Source organism: Coregonus clupeaformis, unplaced genomic scaffold, assembly GCF_020615455.1.
Source record: "Coregonus clupeaformis isolate EN_2021a unplaced genomic scaffold, ASM2061545v1 scaf1357, whole genome shotgun sequence".
Lineage (NCBI taxonomy): Eukaryota > Metazoa > Chordata > Actinopteri > Salmoniformes > Salmonidae > Coregonus > Coregonus clupeaformis.
In genome coordinates this window covers 5353-23256 of record NW_025534811.1, presented here as the reverse complement: position 1 = coordinate 23256, position 17904 = coordinate 5353, and the positions used below count along the sequence as shown (strand labels likewise).

At 45.9% G+C, this 17904-nt stretch overlaps 1 pseudogene; it reads right to left on the bottom strand.

Moving 5' to 3' along the window:
* Window positions 1-17497, bottom strand: part of LOC123486937 — a 30013-nt pseudogene extending 12516 nt beyond the window's left edge.
* Between the last annotated feature and the right edge of the window lie 407 nt (window positions 17498-17904).

The following is a 17904-nucleotide window of genomic DNA, read 5'->3' as shown; positions in this document are numbered from 1 at the left end:
GAGGATCCATTTGCAGTTTTATTACAATCTGGGTCGTACAAACAGGGTCAATCGCCAGCAGACACAACAGTAGGGATAAGGCAACTCGTAATCCAAGTACAGGCATAAGGTCAGGGCAGGCAGCAAGCTTACAAAAATCAGTCCAGTAAAGAATATAGTCCAGGGCAGGCAGCAAAGAATCAAGGAGGGAAAACAGTCCAGAGTAAATCCACGGGCAGACAGACACAGGCGAAAACGCTCAGAAATGATCACCAGGGTAAACAAGACTTCGCAAAGAGAGAGAGTTTGAGAGCACCTAAATAGTCTACTGATGGGAGTCAGGTGCAACGGTAATCAGAGCCAGGTATGTGGGAAATGTAGTTCAGGGGTTTAATACTCAGGAGAGGGTTCCCTCTGGTGGTGAGCAGGAGGAACAGCGGGAGTCTCGTTTGTGACAATACTACACAGAATGGAGGATACAGTATAATACTACACAGAATGGAGGATACAGTATAATACTACACAGAATGGAGGATACAGTATAATACTATACAGAATGGAGGATACAGTATAATACTACACAGAATGGAGGATACAGTATAATACTATACAGAATGGAGGATACAGTATAATACTACACAGAATGGAGGATACAGTATAATACTATACAGAATGGAGGATACAGTATAATACTACACAGAATGGAGGATACAGTATAATACTATACAGAATGGAGGATACAGTATAATACTACACAGAATGGAGGATACAGTATAATACTACACAGAATGGAGGATACAGTATAATACTACACAGAATGGAGGATACAGTATAATACTATACAGAATGGAGGATACAGTATAATACTACACAGAATGGAGGATACAGTATAATACTACACAGAATGGAGGATACAGTATAATACTATACAGAATGGAGGATACAGTATAATACTACACAGAATGGAGGATACAGTATAATACTATACAGAATGGAGGATACAGTATAATACTACACAGAATGGAGGATACAGTATAATACTACACAGAATGGAGGATACAGTATAATACTACACAGAATGGAGGATACAGTATAATACTATACAGAATGGAGGATACAGTATAATACTACACAGAATGGAGGATACAGTATAATACTACACAGAATGGAGGATACAGTATAATACTATACAGAATGGAGGTACAGTATAATACTACACAGAATGGAGGGTACAGTATAATACTATACAGAATGGAGGATACAGTATAATACTACACAGAATGGAGGATACAGTATAATACTATACAGAATGGAGGATACAGTATAATACTACACAGAATGGAGGATACAGTATAATACTACACAGAATGGAGGGTACAGTATAATACTACACAGAATGGAGGATACAGTATAATACTATACAGAATGGAGGATACAGTATAATACTACACAGAATGGAGGGTACAGTATAATACTACACAGAATGGAGGGTACAGTATAATACTATACAGAATGGAGGATACAGTATAATACTACACAGGACTCCTACCTTGCACTGGATAAAGGGCGCAGCAGGACGAAGATGGGGATCCGAGTGCGCACTATGAAGTCTATGAAGTCCCAGAAGGCCAGGCCTCCCACCTTCCTCAGAGACATCTCCTTGACCTGCAGGCTGAGGCGATACCATTGGTTCCCCAGCTGCCGCTCAAAACACACTAGCACCACCTTTAGAGCTGGGGGAGAGAGGGGAGGAGGGGAGAGAGAGGGGGAAGAGAGGGGGAGGAGGGGAGAGAGGGGGAGGAGGGGAGAGAGAGGGGGAATAGAGGGGAGGGAGGGGGAGGAGGGGGAAGAGAGGGGAGGAGGGGAGAGAGATGGGGTAGAGAGAGGGAGGGAGGGGGGTAGAGAGAGTAGGGGAGAGAGGGGAAGAGAGGGAGGAGGGAGGGGGTAAGAGAGGGGGAGAGAGAGGGGGAGGGAGGAGGGGGTAGAGAGAGTGGGGAGAGAGAGGGAGAGAGAGGGGGAGAGAGGGAGGGGAGAGAGAGGGAGAGAGAGAGGGGAGAGGGGAGAGAGAGAGGGGAGAGAAAGTGGAGAGAGGGGGAGAGAAAGACAGAGAAAGGGAGGAGTCAGACGAAGAGAAAGGCAGGGAGATAGAGAAAAAGAGAGAAAGTAATGGAGAGAGAAACACCACCTCCATCAACAACCCATCAGCTCCTACATCTTTTAACCAGCCATCCACTATTATTCAACACCTCATCCTCCCACTCTGCCACTGGAGCCTAAATCAGAACCCTGCAGAACAGACTTCCCTCAGAATAAAATGGATGTTCTAAATGTAAGTCTAAGTCTAAGTAGCTATGCACGAGTCTTGGTTTATGCGAGCCTGAACGGCTCATAGGAGCGTGAGGCAGCTTGATGTACAAGTACACCCCCTGGACAGGACGCTAGTCTATCTCCTGTTTCTGTAACGTGAGGCAGCTTGATGTACAAGTACACCCCTGGACAGGACGCTAGTCTATCTCCTGTTTCTGTAACGTGAGGCAGCTTGATGTACAAGTACACCCCCTGGACAGGACACTAGTCTATCTCCTGTTTCTGTAACGTGAGGCAGCTTGATGTACAAGTACACCCCCTGGACAGGACGCTAGTCTATCTCCTGTTTCTGTAATGTGAGGCAGCTTGATGTACAAGTACACTAACTGGACAGGACGCTAGTCTATCGCAGGGAAAATAAAGTTCCCTTAGAATAAATGTAAGTTCTAAGTGTAAGTCTTATTCTAAATAGTCTAAGTCTGCATAAGTCTAACCCTACCCAGGTATGCAGCCTGACTGGTGGACTCTGGCCAGGCCCTCTCTCCTCAGGTCCTTGCCCTGGTCCCCGGGGGTGGAGCAGTGGGCGGGGAACGTGTCCAGCATGAAGTTCTTGGTCGGGGACGTGCTGATGATGCGGGAGCAGGATGTTGATGACCGTCTGCAGGAGCAGGGAGACCTCTGGCTGCTCCAGGTGTGGGGAGTCTGCAGAGGGGGAACAAACACATACACACACATTGGTTGCGTTCCAGGCCGACCACATTGCAGTTGTGCAACACATATCAACTATTCGTTGGGTGCCAGGTCATCGATGGTGCAGGCGAGCATCAGATTGTTATATATATGATGCAGGTAACTGATATTTTTAACACCTATCCAGGCGCTGTGAGATCTGGCAGGTGACTGCAAGGTGACATTCAAGTCTGGCTGGAACACAGCCATTATTTCAGACGCACGTATGCATACATACACACACAGATTGGTGACATTTGACCTCTTGACCCAGGGCTCTGACCTTTGCTCCCTGACCCCACAGTCAGCACGAATGGAATAAGCAGGTTGAGCAGCATGCCCTCTCGCCTCTCCTGATTGGTGAAGGGGGAGATCACATGGCTCAGAGGGAAGTCATCCTTCAAAGCCTGTCAATCAGGAAAGAGAACAAAATACATGTTTCATTATGACAGACACACACACACACACACACACACACACACACACACACACACACACACACAACAGACACACAACATACACACACACACACACACAACAGACACACAACATACACACACACACACACACACACACACACAACAGACACACACACAGTTCCCCAGAGGTCTGTTCTTGGGCTCGGTAGTCAGTCACCTGTATCTGCAGAGCCACCAGGCGTACCACTGCTGTGCTGAAGGGTAGAGGGGGGGACAGGTAGGGGCTCAGGTGGAGCAGGGGCAGTCCATCAGCCACACTGGAGGGACCTACTACCCCCATCACCTGAAACACACACACACACAGAAATACACACACACACATACACACAGAGAAATACACACACACACACACACACACACAGAGAGAAATACACACACACACATACACACACACAGATAAATACACACACACACACACACACACACACACAGACAGAAACACACGCACACACACACACACAAACAGAGAAATACACACACACACACACACACACACAACACAGAAATACACACACACAGTGAAAACACACACACACACACAGAAATACACACACACACACACAGAGAGAGAAATACACACAAACACACACACACACACACACACACACACACACACACACACACACAGAGAGAGAGAGAAATACACACACACACACACACAGAGAAATACACACACACACACACACACACACAAACAACACACACACACAAAAACACAGAGAAATACACACACACACACACACACACACAGAAATACACACACACAGTGAAACACACACACACACAGAGAAATACACACACACACACACACACAGAGAAATACACACACACACACACACAGAGAAACACACACACACAGAGAGAGAGAGAAATACACACACAGAGAAATTCACACACACACACACACACACACAGAAATACACACACACACACACAGAGAGAGAGAAATACACACACACACACAGAGAGAAACACACACACACACACACACACACAGAGAGAAACACACACACACACGCAAACAAGCAACATCATAGTTAAGTCACAGCACAGTGTGTATTTGAGGTGTGTGTGTGTGTGTGTGTGACCACTCCTCACCAGGTTGACACAGACGTTGATGAGGGAGCGGAGGTGAGGGAGGAAGGAGATGATTGGCTGACGCTGGAGAGTCAGACAGATACCTTCAATCAGACTACTGGCCGCCTCCCACTCCACCTGTCTCCTGTAGGGTACACACAGGTACACACACACAATCAGTATAAACACACACGTACACACAGGCTCGCTCACACACACACACACACACACACATTAACTTACTAATCACGCTCATAGACATACACAACAGAGGAGGCTGGTGGGAGGAGCTATAGGAGAACAGAGTCAAACATGTGCTTTCCATATGTTTGATACCGTTCCAGTTATTCCATTCCAGCCATTACAATGTGCCCGTCCTCCTATAGATCCTCCTACCAGCCTCCACTGATACACACATCCACCACAAACCCAGCACACACTTAACAAAATACCACACTATAATTTCACATTTTGAAAACGTTTGGTTTGGAAAGGCTATTAAATAGACAATCCCATCACTAGTCAGCAGAGGTATCAATAACCAGGTCCAGGTTCTGATGACTCTCTATGTGAGCCGAAAGCAGTTCATAATGAAAGATGACATCACAGAGCTCACAGACACACACATAAGCAGAGCCAAACTCAGCAGTCATAGGACTTTACAAAGATACAACACACACACAATCAAACTGTGAGCAGCCAGCAGCGATGACACTTACACCCACGGAAGCAGCAGTGCACTACTCTGGCTAGTTCAGCAAGCTGGGCTAGGAACAGAGTTGACTTCAGCTGTGGTACTTCACTCCACTGTAACGCCACAGTACGGTACTTCACTCCACTGTAACGCCACAGTACGGTACTTCACTCCACTGTAACGCCACAGTACGGTACTTCACTCCACTGTAACGCCACAGTACGGTATGGTACTTCACTCCACTGTAACGCCACAGTACGGTTTGGTACTTCACTCCACTGTAACGCCACAGTACGGTTTGGTACTTCACTCCACTGTAACGCCACAGTACGGTACTTCACTCCACTGTAACGCCACAGTACGGTACTTCACTCCACTGTAACACCACAGTATGGTACGGTTGTGAAGGAGCAAGGGTTAAAGGGCGCGCAGCGCGGCAACAGACCTGGAGCACAGAGCCTGTGGCGAGCGCACCTGAGCGTAGGCATCTTGTGGATCTTGTTGAACATGCGGTCGAGCCGCTTCCAGGATGAGGATGAGGGGCGGGCCGCACGGCCTCGGACGACCAATCGGTGATGGGCAGCATCTCGGTGACGTAGCGGCGTAGGCCTCGGCTCTCCATGGTCAGGCTGTCGTAGGGGGCCAGCTTGAGGAGGGAGTGGGCGATCTCTGCCAATCTGGGGGAAAACACATAACCACACGCACACACACACACACACACACACACACACACGATCATACACAAAAACACACACGCAATCATATACACATGCACAACCGCACGCAGGGTCAGGGAATTACACACACACACAGCACTCACTCCCACACATAAAGGCATACATATTGTACACACACAATCACACACGCACAATTATAGAAGTTTCTGCAAATCATGTCAAATCAGGTCCCTGTATGAGTCAATACCATGTCACAGTGAATAGCGATGTCATACATGGTTAAAGTGTATCTCACACGTGGCCACTGTCACCCAGGTGGGTGCTTCACAATGGGCATTAAATTAGGATAGTTTCCACCTGGTTAAAACACTATGCACTAAATCCAACCAGTCACCTCATGTGGGACTTGATGTCCAGCAGCTCCAAGGCGGTGACACGGGGTTCCCCGGCCACGTTCTGCAGGATCTTGAGGCGCGGGCCGCAGTGCTTGTAGAACTCTGTGCAGATGTTCAGGAGGGACTCCCTGGGCCGGCGGAACTCCTCGCGGGCGATGCGCTCGTCCAGCTCCTCGCGGGGCATCCCCTGGCCCTCCTCCAGCAGGTGAAGGTTGTCCCTGATGCCGGACACAAGGCGACTGACATTGACACCAAGCAACACGAGTACACGACACAAACAAGCATCCATGAAACATGATCATTTATACCAATTGTGGTATAAACAGATGGGACATCTTCTATTGTCTTTGAGTGAATTGATATCACTACAGCAAAACAGCATCCAGGAACATCAACAACACTACATTTATGTATTTCAGTTATTAAGAAAATTAGGAAAAGTAATAAAACAACAATATGTTCATAACAACTACCACATGGTACAGTGTCTTTAAGAGACTTAAATGAAGGTGAAATAAGTCATGGACTTTACACCTGCCGGACTGTGTCCAAAATGGCACCCTAATGGACCATGCCTACAGTAGGCTACTCCACACCTGGTGTTGGGTCCTCCAGACATGGCGTGGTTGGCAGTCGTTGCCCCTTTGTGTCCCTGGTCACAGCGACTCAACTGGGGGGCAGTCATAGGCCTGAGAGGGGTGGGAGGGGAGGAGAGATGGAGGGAAGGGGAGATGGAGGGGAGGGGAGATGGAGGGGAGGAGAGATGGAGGGGAGGAGAGATGGAGGAGAGGAGATGGAGGGAAGGGAGATGGAGGGAGGAGATGGAGGAGAGGAGATGGAGGGAGGAGAGATGGAGGGGAGGGGAGATGGAGGGGAGGGGAGATAGAGGGGAGGAGAGATGGAGGGGAGGAGAGATGGAGGGGAGGAGAGATGGAGGGGAGGAGAGATGGAGGGGAGGGGAGATGGAGGGGAGGAGAGATGGAGGGGAGGGGAGATGGAGGAGAAAAATGACAAATGTCACTTTCAATTAGGGCTGGAACACATGATGGGCCATATCTGCTTATCAGATGCATAGCTTGTGCTTGTATGTGTGTGTGTGTGTGTGTGTGTGTGTGTGTGTGTGTATGTATGTATGTGTGTGTGCGTGTGTGTGTCTGACCGTGTGAGGGTCTCTGAGCTGTAGAGCAGGGCTTGCAGGGAGGTGGCCAGGGCGGCGATGGCGGCGATCTCGTCCCGCGCTGCCGAGGCTGACTCCATGGTCATGGTGTTGCTCTTCAGCTTCTGGAGAAAACACGGCACCAGGGCCTCCAGCACCATCAGCATCTGTAGACTGATACAGTGCACACACAACGATAAACACATACACACACACACACGCAGGCATGAAAACACACACAGGAGAAGATAGGAGAGGGTGTTAACATATACTAAGCCTACTGTACAATGTTGCTATATTGGGCTGGTGGTGAGTGATGTGAAGTGAAGCCACACCTCCTGAAAGACTCTGGGGCGTAGGCCACTACCGTCACACACAGCTTGATGGACTCACTGATGGAGAAGGCCAGGTCCTCACTACCATAGCAGAAGTCTGAAACAGATAGAACCAATTGAATTCATGCTGAAGCACTTTCAGGCCTTAAGATATGCTGTAGGAAGAACATTACCATTATCAGTCAAGTTCTATTGTTGACTATAACTAGGAGAAACTCCAGGCCTTAGTAAGAGTCTATAACTAGGAGAAACCTGACAAGGAGAAACTCCAGGCCTTAGTAAGTGTCTATAACTAGAGAAACCTGACAAGGAGAAACTCCAGGCCTTAGTAAGAGTCTATAACTAGAGAAACCTGACAAGGAGAAACTCCAGGCCTTAGTAAGAGTCTATAACTAGGAGAAACCTGACAAGGAGAAACTCCAGGCCTTAGTAAGAGTCTATAACTAGAAGAAACCTGACAAGGAGAAACTCCAGGCCTTAGTAAGAGTCTATAACTAGGAGAAACCTGACAAGGAGAAACTCCAGGCCTTAGTAAGAGTCTATAACTAGGAGAATCCTGACAAGGTGAAACTCCAGGCAAGAGTCTATAACTAAGAGAAACCTGACAAGGAGAAACTCCAGGCCTTAGTAAGAGTCTATAACTAGGAGAATCCTGACAAGGTGAAACTCCAGGCCTGAGTCTATAACTAAGAGAAATCTGACAAGGAGAAACTCCAGGCCTGAGTCTATAACTAGAAGAAACCTGACAAGGAGAAACTCCAGGTCTGAGTCTATACCTAGAGAAACCTGACAAGGAGAAACTCCAGGCCTTAGTAAGAGTCTATTAACTAGGAGAAACCTGACAAGGTGAAACTCCAGGCCTTAGTAAGAGTCTATAACTAGAAGAAACCTGACAGGGAGAAACTCCAGGCCTTAGTAAGAGTCTATAACTAGAGAAACCTGACAAGGAGAAACTCCAGGCCTGAGTCTATAACTAGAGAAACCTGACAAGGAGAAACTCCAGGCATTAGTAAGAGTCTATTAACTAGGAGAAACCTGACAAGGTGAAACTCCAGGCCTTAGTAAGAGTCTATAACTAGAAGAAACCTGACAAGGAGAAACTCCAGGCCTTAGTAAGAGTCTATAACTAGAGAAACCTGACAAGGAGAAACTCCAGGCCTTAGTAAGAGTATATAACTAGAGAAACCTGACAAGGAGAAACTCCAGGCCTTAGTAAGAGTCTATAACTAGAGAAACCTGACAAGGAGAAACTCCAGGCCTTAGTTAGAGTCTATAACTAGGTCCCTAAGTTTTTATTTTCTCCTGATCAGCTCACGCTGTCATAACAAAAAACAATGGGCCACGCCAGCAAAACTATTTGGGCTGGTCACAAGTAGCACAGTATAGGGAGTGTGATCCTCTGTAGCTCAGTTAGTAGAGCATGGTGCTTGCAGTGCCAGGATGGTGGGTTCGATTCCCGGGGCCATCTGTACGTACAATGTATGCATGCATGACTGTAAGTCACTTTGGATAGAAGCGTCTGATAAATGGCATACAGGATATTGAATAGAGTGCCATTTCGGACACAACCTCTAATGATCTAATAGCCCTGAGGGATGGGACCCAGGGGGGTTGAGGTGGTGGTGTTTACCCAGGGATCGTAGGGGTTTCTCAGCCTTAACCAGCTCCAGGGCATCCAGGGTATCACGTGTCTCTCCCTCCAGAGAGACCAGCAGGTCAAACAGGCACTGAGCAGACACCCCCTTAGACAGGCCTGTGCTGGTGCACGTCTGGGAGGGAGACACAGTCACATGGTCAGACAACACACGCAGATGCAGATAGGCTTATCATGTAAAGGGGATACCTAGTCAGCTGCACAACTGAATGCATTCAACCGAAATGTGTCTTCTGCATTTAACCCAAGCCCTCTGAATCAGAGAGATGCACACACACTTACTGTGAACTCCAGCAGTGGGGCCACGCTGGCAAACAGCTGGAGGATGAAGGGTTTACGGTGCAGGATGTAGAACTGTCTGCAGCAGAACTCTATCCCCTGTCTCAGCAGTGGGTTACTCTCATAGTCAGCATAGGCCTGTAACACATTACAGTGGGTTACTTTCATAGTCACCATAGGCCTACAACACATTACAGTGGGTTACTCTCATAGTCACCATAGGCCTACAACGCATTACAGTGGGTTACTCTCATAGTCACCATAGGCCTACAACACATTACAGTGGGTTACTCTCATAGTCACCATAGGCCTACAACACATTACAGTGGGTTACTCTCATAGTCACCATAGGCCTACAACACATTACAGTGGGTTACTCTCATAGTCACCATAGGCCTACAACACATTACAGTTGGTTACTCTCATAGTCACCATAGGCCTACAACTCATTACAGTGGGTTACTTTCAGTCACCATAGGCCTACAACACATTACAGTGGGTTACTCTCATAGTCACCATAGGCCTACAACACATTACAGTGGGTTACTCTCATAGTCACCATAGGCCTACAACGCATTACAGTGGGTTACTCTCATAGTCACCATAGGCCTACAACACATTACAGTGGGTTACTCTCATAGTCACCATAGGCCTACAACACATTACAGTTGGTTACTCTCATAGTCACCATAGGCCTACAACTCATTACAGTGGGTTACTTTCAGTCACCATAGGCCTACAACACATTACAGTGGGTTACTCTCATAGTCACCATAGGCCTACAACACATTACAGTGGGTTACTCTTATAGTCACCATAGGCCTACAACACATTACAGTGGGTTACTCTCATAGTCACCATAGGCCTACAACACATTACAGGGAGAAATCATACGAACTTGTAAGAAGGCATTGTCATATTGTAACACCATGTGTAGGCACAATTCAGAATGAATTTTGGGATTTGGGCTGCATTTTCTGTGGCCTCCTAAAGCTGGGTTGAAGCAGCATCTTGGCATCAGTCCTCCGGTTCAAATACATGAGCGTTTAAGTATTTGTATTTTAAATACTTATTTACTGTATTTAAGTATTTTCAAATAATGTGGCCGAATCAACTACTTCTATTTGAAGTATTCAAATAATTTTCTATAAATACTATTTTAAACTATTTTAAAGTACTTGTTTCCAAATACATTTCAAATACTCCTAGGACCAAACAGACCAGGGTTCAAATGCATGAAGTATTTCAATATTTGTATTTGAAAATACACCCGTCTGTGTATTTCAGTATTTTCAACTAAACCTACATGCCAATACTTTCCAAAAGTATTTCCAAATACAGTTGAAGTCGGAAGTTTACATACAAGTTAGCCAAATACATTTAAACTCAGTTTTTCACAATTCCTGACATTTAATCCTAGTAAAAATTCCCTGTTTTAGGTCAGTTAGGATCCCCACTTTATTTTAAGAATGTGAAATGTCAGAATAATAGTAGATAGAATAATTTATTTCAGCTTTTATTTCTTTCATCACATTCCCAGTGGGTCAGAAGTTTACATATACTCAATTAGTATTTGGTAGCATTGCCTTTAAATTATTTAACTTGGGTCAAACGTTTTGGGTAGCCTTCCACAAGCTTCCCACAATAAGTTGGGTGAAATTTGGCCCGTTCCTCCTGACAGAGCTGGTGTAACTGAGTCAGGTTTGTAGGCCTCCTTGCTCGCACACACTTTTTCAGTTCTGCCCACACATTTTCTATAGGATTGAGGTCAGGGCTTTGTGATGGCCACTCCAATACCTTGACTTTGTTGTCCTTAAGCCATTTAGCCACAACTTTGGAAGTATGCTTGGGGTCATTGTTCATTTGGAAGACCCATTTGCAACCAAGCTTCAACTTCCTGACTGATGTCTTGAGATGTTGCTTCAATATATCCACATAATTTTCCTTCCTCATGATGCCATCTATTTTGTGAAGTGCACCAGTCCCTCCTGCAGCAAAGCACCCCCACAGCATGATGCTGCAACACCTGTGCGTCACGGATGGGATGGTGTTCTTTGCCTTGCAATCCCCCCCCTTTTCCTCCAAACATAATGATGGTCTTTAATGCCAAACAGTTCTATTTCTGTTTCATCAGACCAGAGGACATTTCTCCAAAAAGTACGATCTTTGTCCCCATGTGCAGTTGCAAACCGTAGTTTGGCTTTTTTATGGCGGTTTTGGAGCAGTGGCTTCTTCCTTGTTGAGTGGCCTTTCAGGTTATGTCGATATAGGACTAATTTTACTGTGGAGATATATACTTTTGTACCTGTTTCCTCCAGCATCTTCACAAGGTCCTTTGCTGTTGTTCTGGGATTGATTTGCACTTTTCGCACCAAATACGTTCATCTCCAGGAGACAGAACACGTCTCCTTCCTGAGCGGTATGACGGCTGCGTGGTCCCATGGTGTTTATACTTGCGTACTATTGTTTGTACAGATGAACGCAGTACCTTCAGGTGTTTGGAAATTGCTCCCAAGGATGTACCAGACTTGTGGAGGTCTACAATTTTTCCTCTGAGGTCTTGGCTGATTTCTTTTGATTTTCCCATGATGTCAAGCAAAGAGGCACTGAGTTTGAAGGTAGGCCTTGAAATACATCCACAGGTACACCTCCAATTGACTCAAATGATGTCAATTAGCCTATCAGAAGCTTCTAAAGCCATGACATCATTTTCTGGAATTTTCCAAGCTGTTTAAAGGCACAGTCAACTTAGTGTAAACTTAGTGTAAACTTCTGACCCACTGGAATTGTGATACAGTGAATTATAAGTGAAATAATCTGTCTGTAAACAATTGTTGGAAAAATTACTTGTGTCATGCACAAAGTAGATGTCCTAACTGACTTGCCAAAACTATAGTTTGTTAACAAGACATTTGTGGAGTGGTTGAAAAACGAGTTTTAATGACTCCAACCTAAGTGTATGTAAACTTCTGACTTCAACTGTATATACACACACACACACACACAGAGCGACAGACAGAGAAAGAGCAGAAATGCCCTTCACAGTGCTTCATTAACATGAACACTTCTGACATCAACTGTACATTCCAATATTCAATATCTATATTTTGTAATTGACAGACCGGTGAAAAGAAAAGCTCGACCACTTCTCATTGAGCATGAGCTGTCATTTCAGCAACCATTCCCAATCACATTTAGGATGCAGGCGCTCTCTATGGATATATTTTTTATTTTATCAATTAGTTAGTGCATTTTGTGCAGTTATCTAGCTTCTGAATTTTGCTGCATCAGGATATTTCTGTCATTCTTTCGTCTTCTCCCGTCTGTGGAAACAAATGGAATAATCTATTACACCATCCAGGTCAACATCCATTCCTATTAACATCCTTGTATTCTGTCTTCAATCAATCTCTAAGAAAGTGACGGTTTCACGTCAAACAAATTTGTAAAAAATTATGTACCAGATCTGGGGGTCTCTCTCAGCAGCTAAACTACCAGTTAACAGCAACACTAACATTCATTTCCAATCTTTTCTTGTGATTGAGTCTATCATACAATTATAAACTGGTATAGTTTAATGCAGGACTAAACATTTCCCATGCACGTTCTCTATGGGTTCCCACCGAAGAAAACAGATTATTAACCTAGTTAATATATCTCTGTGAATGTTCCCTTAAAACCCATTTTGGCTAGGCCTAGGAATATTTATAAGCAATTACCTCTTTATACATTTTGTTCATCGATCTCGTGCGAAAGAAAACATAGTGTGAGGACAGACGCTGGGAGATGTGAAGCAAGTACAGGGAGTGAATATTTAATGGAAAAAACAGACAGGAACAAAACACGGACCGCGTCTGGACAGGGGAAACGAAACAACATCAATGCTGACACAGGGATCAAACAGAGGAACAGACAGATATAGGGGAGGTAATGAACAAAGGGAAGGAGTCCAGGTCAGTCCAATGAGCGCTGATGCGCGTAACGATGGTGACAGGTGTGCGTAATGATGGGCAGCCTGGCGCCCACGAGCGCCAGGGAGGGGGAGCGGGAGCAGGCGTGACACATAGACCCCAATGAACTGTCATTGACAGTTGAAAGTTCTGTCCTTTCAGCACCAATATGAGTCACATTGAGAACCCAGGCATTCATTATGAGTTATTTGAAATTATTTTACCAGGAAACGAATCTAAAACTGAATACGTGAAGAAACGTGCATATGATCGATTGTTTATTGGTTTTCACTTATAAACAAACACAAAAACAAGAGACCAAATATTTGACTCAAATGAAGGACCCTTTCGATGTTAATGGTCGACGGGCACAGTGTGACTAATGGTCGGGGTTAGGATTTAGGGAGGCTAAATGTATTTTAGCAGGTGGATGAAGTAGCACCATGAAACTGCTCTAAGATCAGTTCAGCATTTTCAGCCTCTAATGGAGAACATCAACCTGCTGGACCTGTAAACGGATCCTAGATCTGTACTACCCACCTGCAACATTGTGGGGAGGAGCCACTGGTATCCACTCAGGGAGAACAGGTGGTTGAAGTGGACGGCCGTATTAATGGCAGTAGCCGTGTATTGCCTGAGGAGGCGCTGTCCTCGGGGTGTAGCAGCAGAGCCGTTGAACACGTTCAGGAAGAGCATGATCTCATCCCCCCCACGGGTACTCACTGGGCATGCCCAGAAACATCTCTTCTAGTAGTTTGATCCACAGGACTTTGTGGAGAGTGTCCAGGCCGAAGAGCTCCTTGCCTGGGGAGAGGAGGGCACAATATGTGGCTAACTCAGTCCCTTTGCACTGAATACTTTTTGAAACATCTAGCGTTTATGCTTTCCAAATGTTTGTAGACTTTTGTTTTGTGATCTGTGTTGTCTACTTTGAAGATGCACCACAGATACACAATGTAGTACAGTACTTTACTGCAGTACATCTTCATTTTAAAATGCAACTAATCTCCAGGGTTGGGGTCAATTCCATTTCAATTCCAGTCAATTCAGAAAGTAAACCAAATTCCAATTCCAAGTTGTCGTCATTGAAAAGCATTGAAGAGAATTGGAATTGGAATTTCGATGTACTTCCTGAATTGACCGGAATTAAAATGGAATTGCCCCCAAACCTTATAATCTCTCTTTATTGTCTTGTTTGTTCATTCAGGTACCATTCAAGATAGGCGTCCCACTCCAGTCTTACCCTGTGGCTCGCTGAAGAGAGAGAGAACTCTCCGTCAATGGCCGTGCGGGGGAAGGAGGGCAGGCGGAGCAGGTCCTCTTGGAGCATGGACACATGGGACTGTTTGTGGATGGCTGGCATGTTCTGGGTTAGGGGAGATAAGGGAATAGAACACGGCCCACCTCCTCCAGTTTACGGGAAAACACCTGGGGAGAGAGGGGAGGGAGGGAGAGAGGGGGGGAGGGGGAGGGAGGGAGGGGAGGGAGGGGGAGGGAGGAGGAGGAGAGGGAGAGAGGGGAGGGGGGAGGGAGAGGGAGAGAGGGTAGGGGGGAGAGAGGAGAGAGGGAGGGGGGAGGGAGGGAGGAGAGGAGGAGAGAGGGGAGAGAGGAGAGAGGGGAGGGGAGAGGGAGAGAGGGAGAGAGGGGAGAGAGAGGAGAGAGGGAGAGAGGGGAGGGAGCGAGAGAGCGATATGAGGGGGAGACACTGAGTATGCACAAGAGGCTGAGACAGGCACCAGTAAAGATATGGACAGACAAACAGAAGGTTCTCTTGCTTGGTCACAGTTCTCAAACTGTTAAAGCCACAGTTGTGATATTTTCAGTCATTTATACTGTATGTCCTCTTTGGTGTAGTGCACACATTGCAAAGTGTGGCTTTAACTGTGAGTTTTGAACCTGAAACACAACGCACTACTAACACACACAATCACATGCTGTACCTGTTTCTGAATGAGTTCCTGTCCTTTCTCTGGCAGCATGTGGACCAGGTTGAGCTGGGGAGACACAGACCTCCTGAACGGATAGATATCCCTCACAAAGGTCTAAAGGAGAGACAGACAGACAGCACATTATGTAGTCACTGACGGAGAAGACACTCTCATGGTCATTCTAGACATCTACACATAATGTCACAGTTCATAACACTGCTTGAAAACGGATGGGAAGTCCAACCTTGGAATAGTGAATGAGGTTCCAGCGCTTGTCCATGAGGAAGTAGTGCGCAGACCGAGACTCAGGAATGTTGGAAGAACTCCAGACACTCCTGTCAGTGAAGAGAAAGAGGTCAAAGCATTGGGGATGGCTTCAGTGTATCCCTAAGAAGGTTCATTCTGTCATGATCTGTAGAATGCAGATCAACTCTATAATGAGAACTTACCTTGAGCAAGGCTTCAAACTGAGTGTCCTCGTGTACAGGCAACTGGGTAGGAATATCACACTCATTCTGCCCATGTACTACAAGGGTCTTGGTTCCTACAAGGACATACATGATTTACTGTATTACCCACATGTAACAGTCAACATTATACTATGGGACACAGTCAAATGACAGGGCTCCCATGGGCATCCAGTGACCTTTACCTGGCATGGATGCAGTGACCAGCAGCTTGACCTCACACTGCTCCTTCTTCATGGTCTGTTTGAGGTCCTTGAAGAAGAGCCCCTCCACGTATCCCACCACCTCCCACAGGAAGGTCAGAGTGGCCGAGATGGCATCCATACCCCACTCACACGGGGTACGCACAAAGTACATAATCAGCCCCACCTGGGAGTGAGGGAGGGCGGAGGGGGGGAGAGAGACAGACAGACAGACAGACAAACAGGCAAATGGGGTACAGACAGAAAGAGAGACAGAGAGAGAGAGAGAGAGACACAGAGAGAGAGAGAGAGAGAGAGAGAGAGAGAGAGAGAGAGAGAGAGAGAGAGAGAGAGAGAGAGAGAGAGAGAAAGAGAGAGAGAGAGACAGACAGACAGACAGACAGAGACAGAGAGAGAAGTAGAGGGGGAAGAGAGAGATCTTCATTAATCTTGTCATCAGATTGATCAAAACTGCTACTGTCTGATAAACATTGACTGATGTCTTGTCTCACCAGGTAGTTGAAGAGGATGTGAGAGGTCTGGGCCGGGAGGTCACCGATGTTCATCAACAGCTTCCTCAGCATGTACATCAGCTCATCCTGATACACATAGAAACGTGTCAATTCAAACTCAACGGAAAAACACATTAACAACATGAGGGTTGTGTTCCAATGGGGGGAAAAAGCAGGTACGATCACGGTCATCCTTAAACAACCTTAAACCAATACATGAAGAAGGTGATACAAACCGAAACGTCTGTGTACAACTTTTCCCCTGCCTGCTGTAAAAAGCATGAAAAAAAAACATGAAAAAAGAAAAAGGAACTTTTAGAGTTCTGTCTCATAAAACATTTTTGTGTCAGAACCACCCGTAATTTTTTGTATTCAGTATAGAGAAATTTTTTTGAAATTTTTTGAAACAGGGAGGTAGTCTACTAACAACAGATTTTGTCCATAACAACATTGATTTTTGTTTTCTGTTGCAAAGTGTTTTACAACATGTACCCTACTGAAGAGGGCCCAGCTGTGATCCAATCTGAAGGCAGGATTCTATTGGTCCTATCATATGAGACTGAAATTAGTATTTTGATGGACGAAGGCTCCTCTACCTGTCGATTGCTAACGGTCAGCTTCTCCAGGAAGTGCCTAAGCACCAGGGCGGGATCTTCGATCAGACAGTTCCACAGGATCTGCTGGGCCACTGCACTCACTGGAGGATCATGGGAAATGGGTCATAGAAGAAGGATCATGAGTTTTATCAGGACAGACTGAAACATTGCTTTTCAATTTTATTCAACAGCGTGTATTGTGTTGAAAGGCAATATGTGTTGTGTTACAGTGGATTCTAGAGTGGCCTTATGGGTATCTACGGAATGTATCTACAGGTTTCTGATCTCAGCCTGTACACAATGTATCTACAGGTTTCTGATCTCACCCTGAACAGAATGTATCTACAGGTTTCTGATCTCACCCTGTACACAATGTATCTACAGGTTTCTGATCTCACCCTGTACACAATGTATCTACAGGTTTCTGATCTCACCCTGTACACAATGTATCTACAGGTTTCCGATCTCACCCTGTACACAATGTATCTACAGGTTACTGATCTCACCC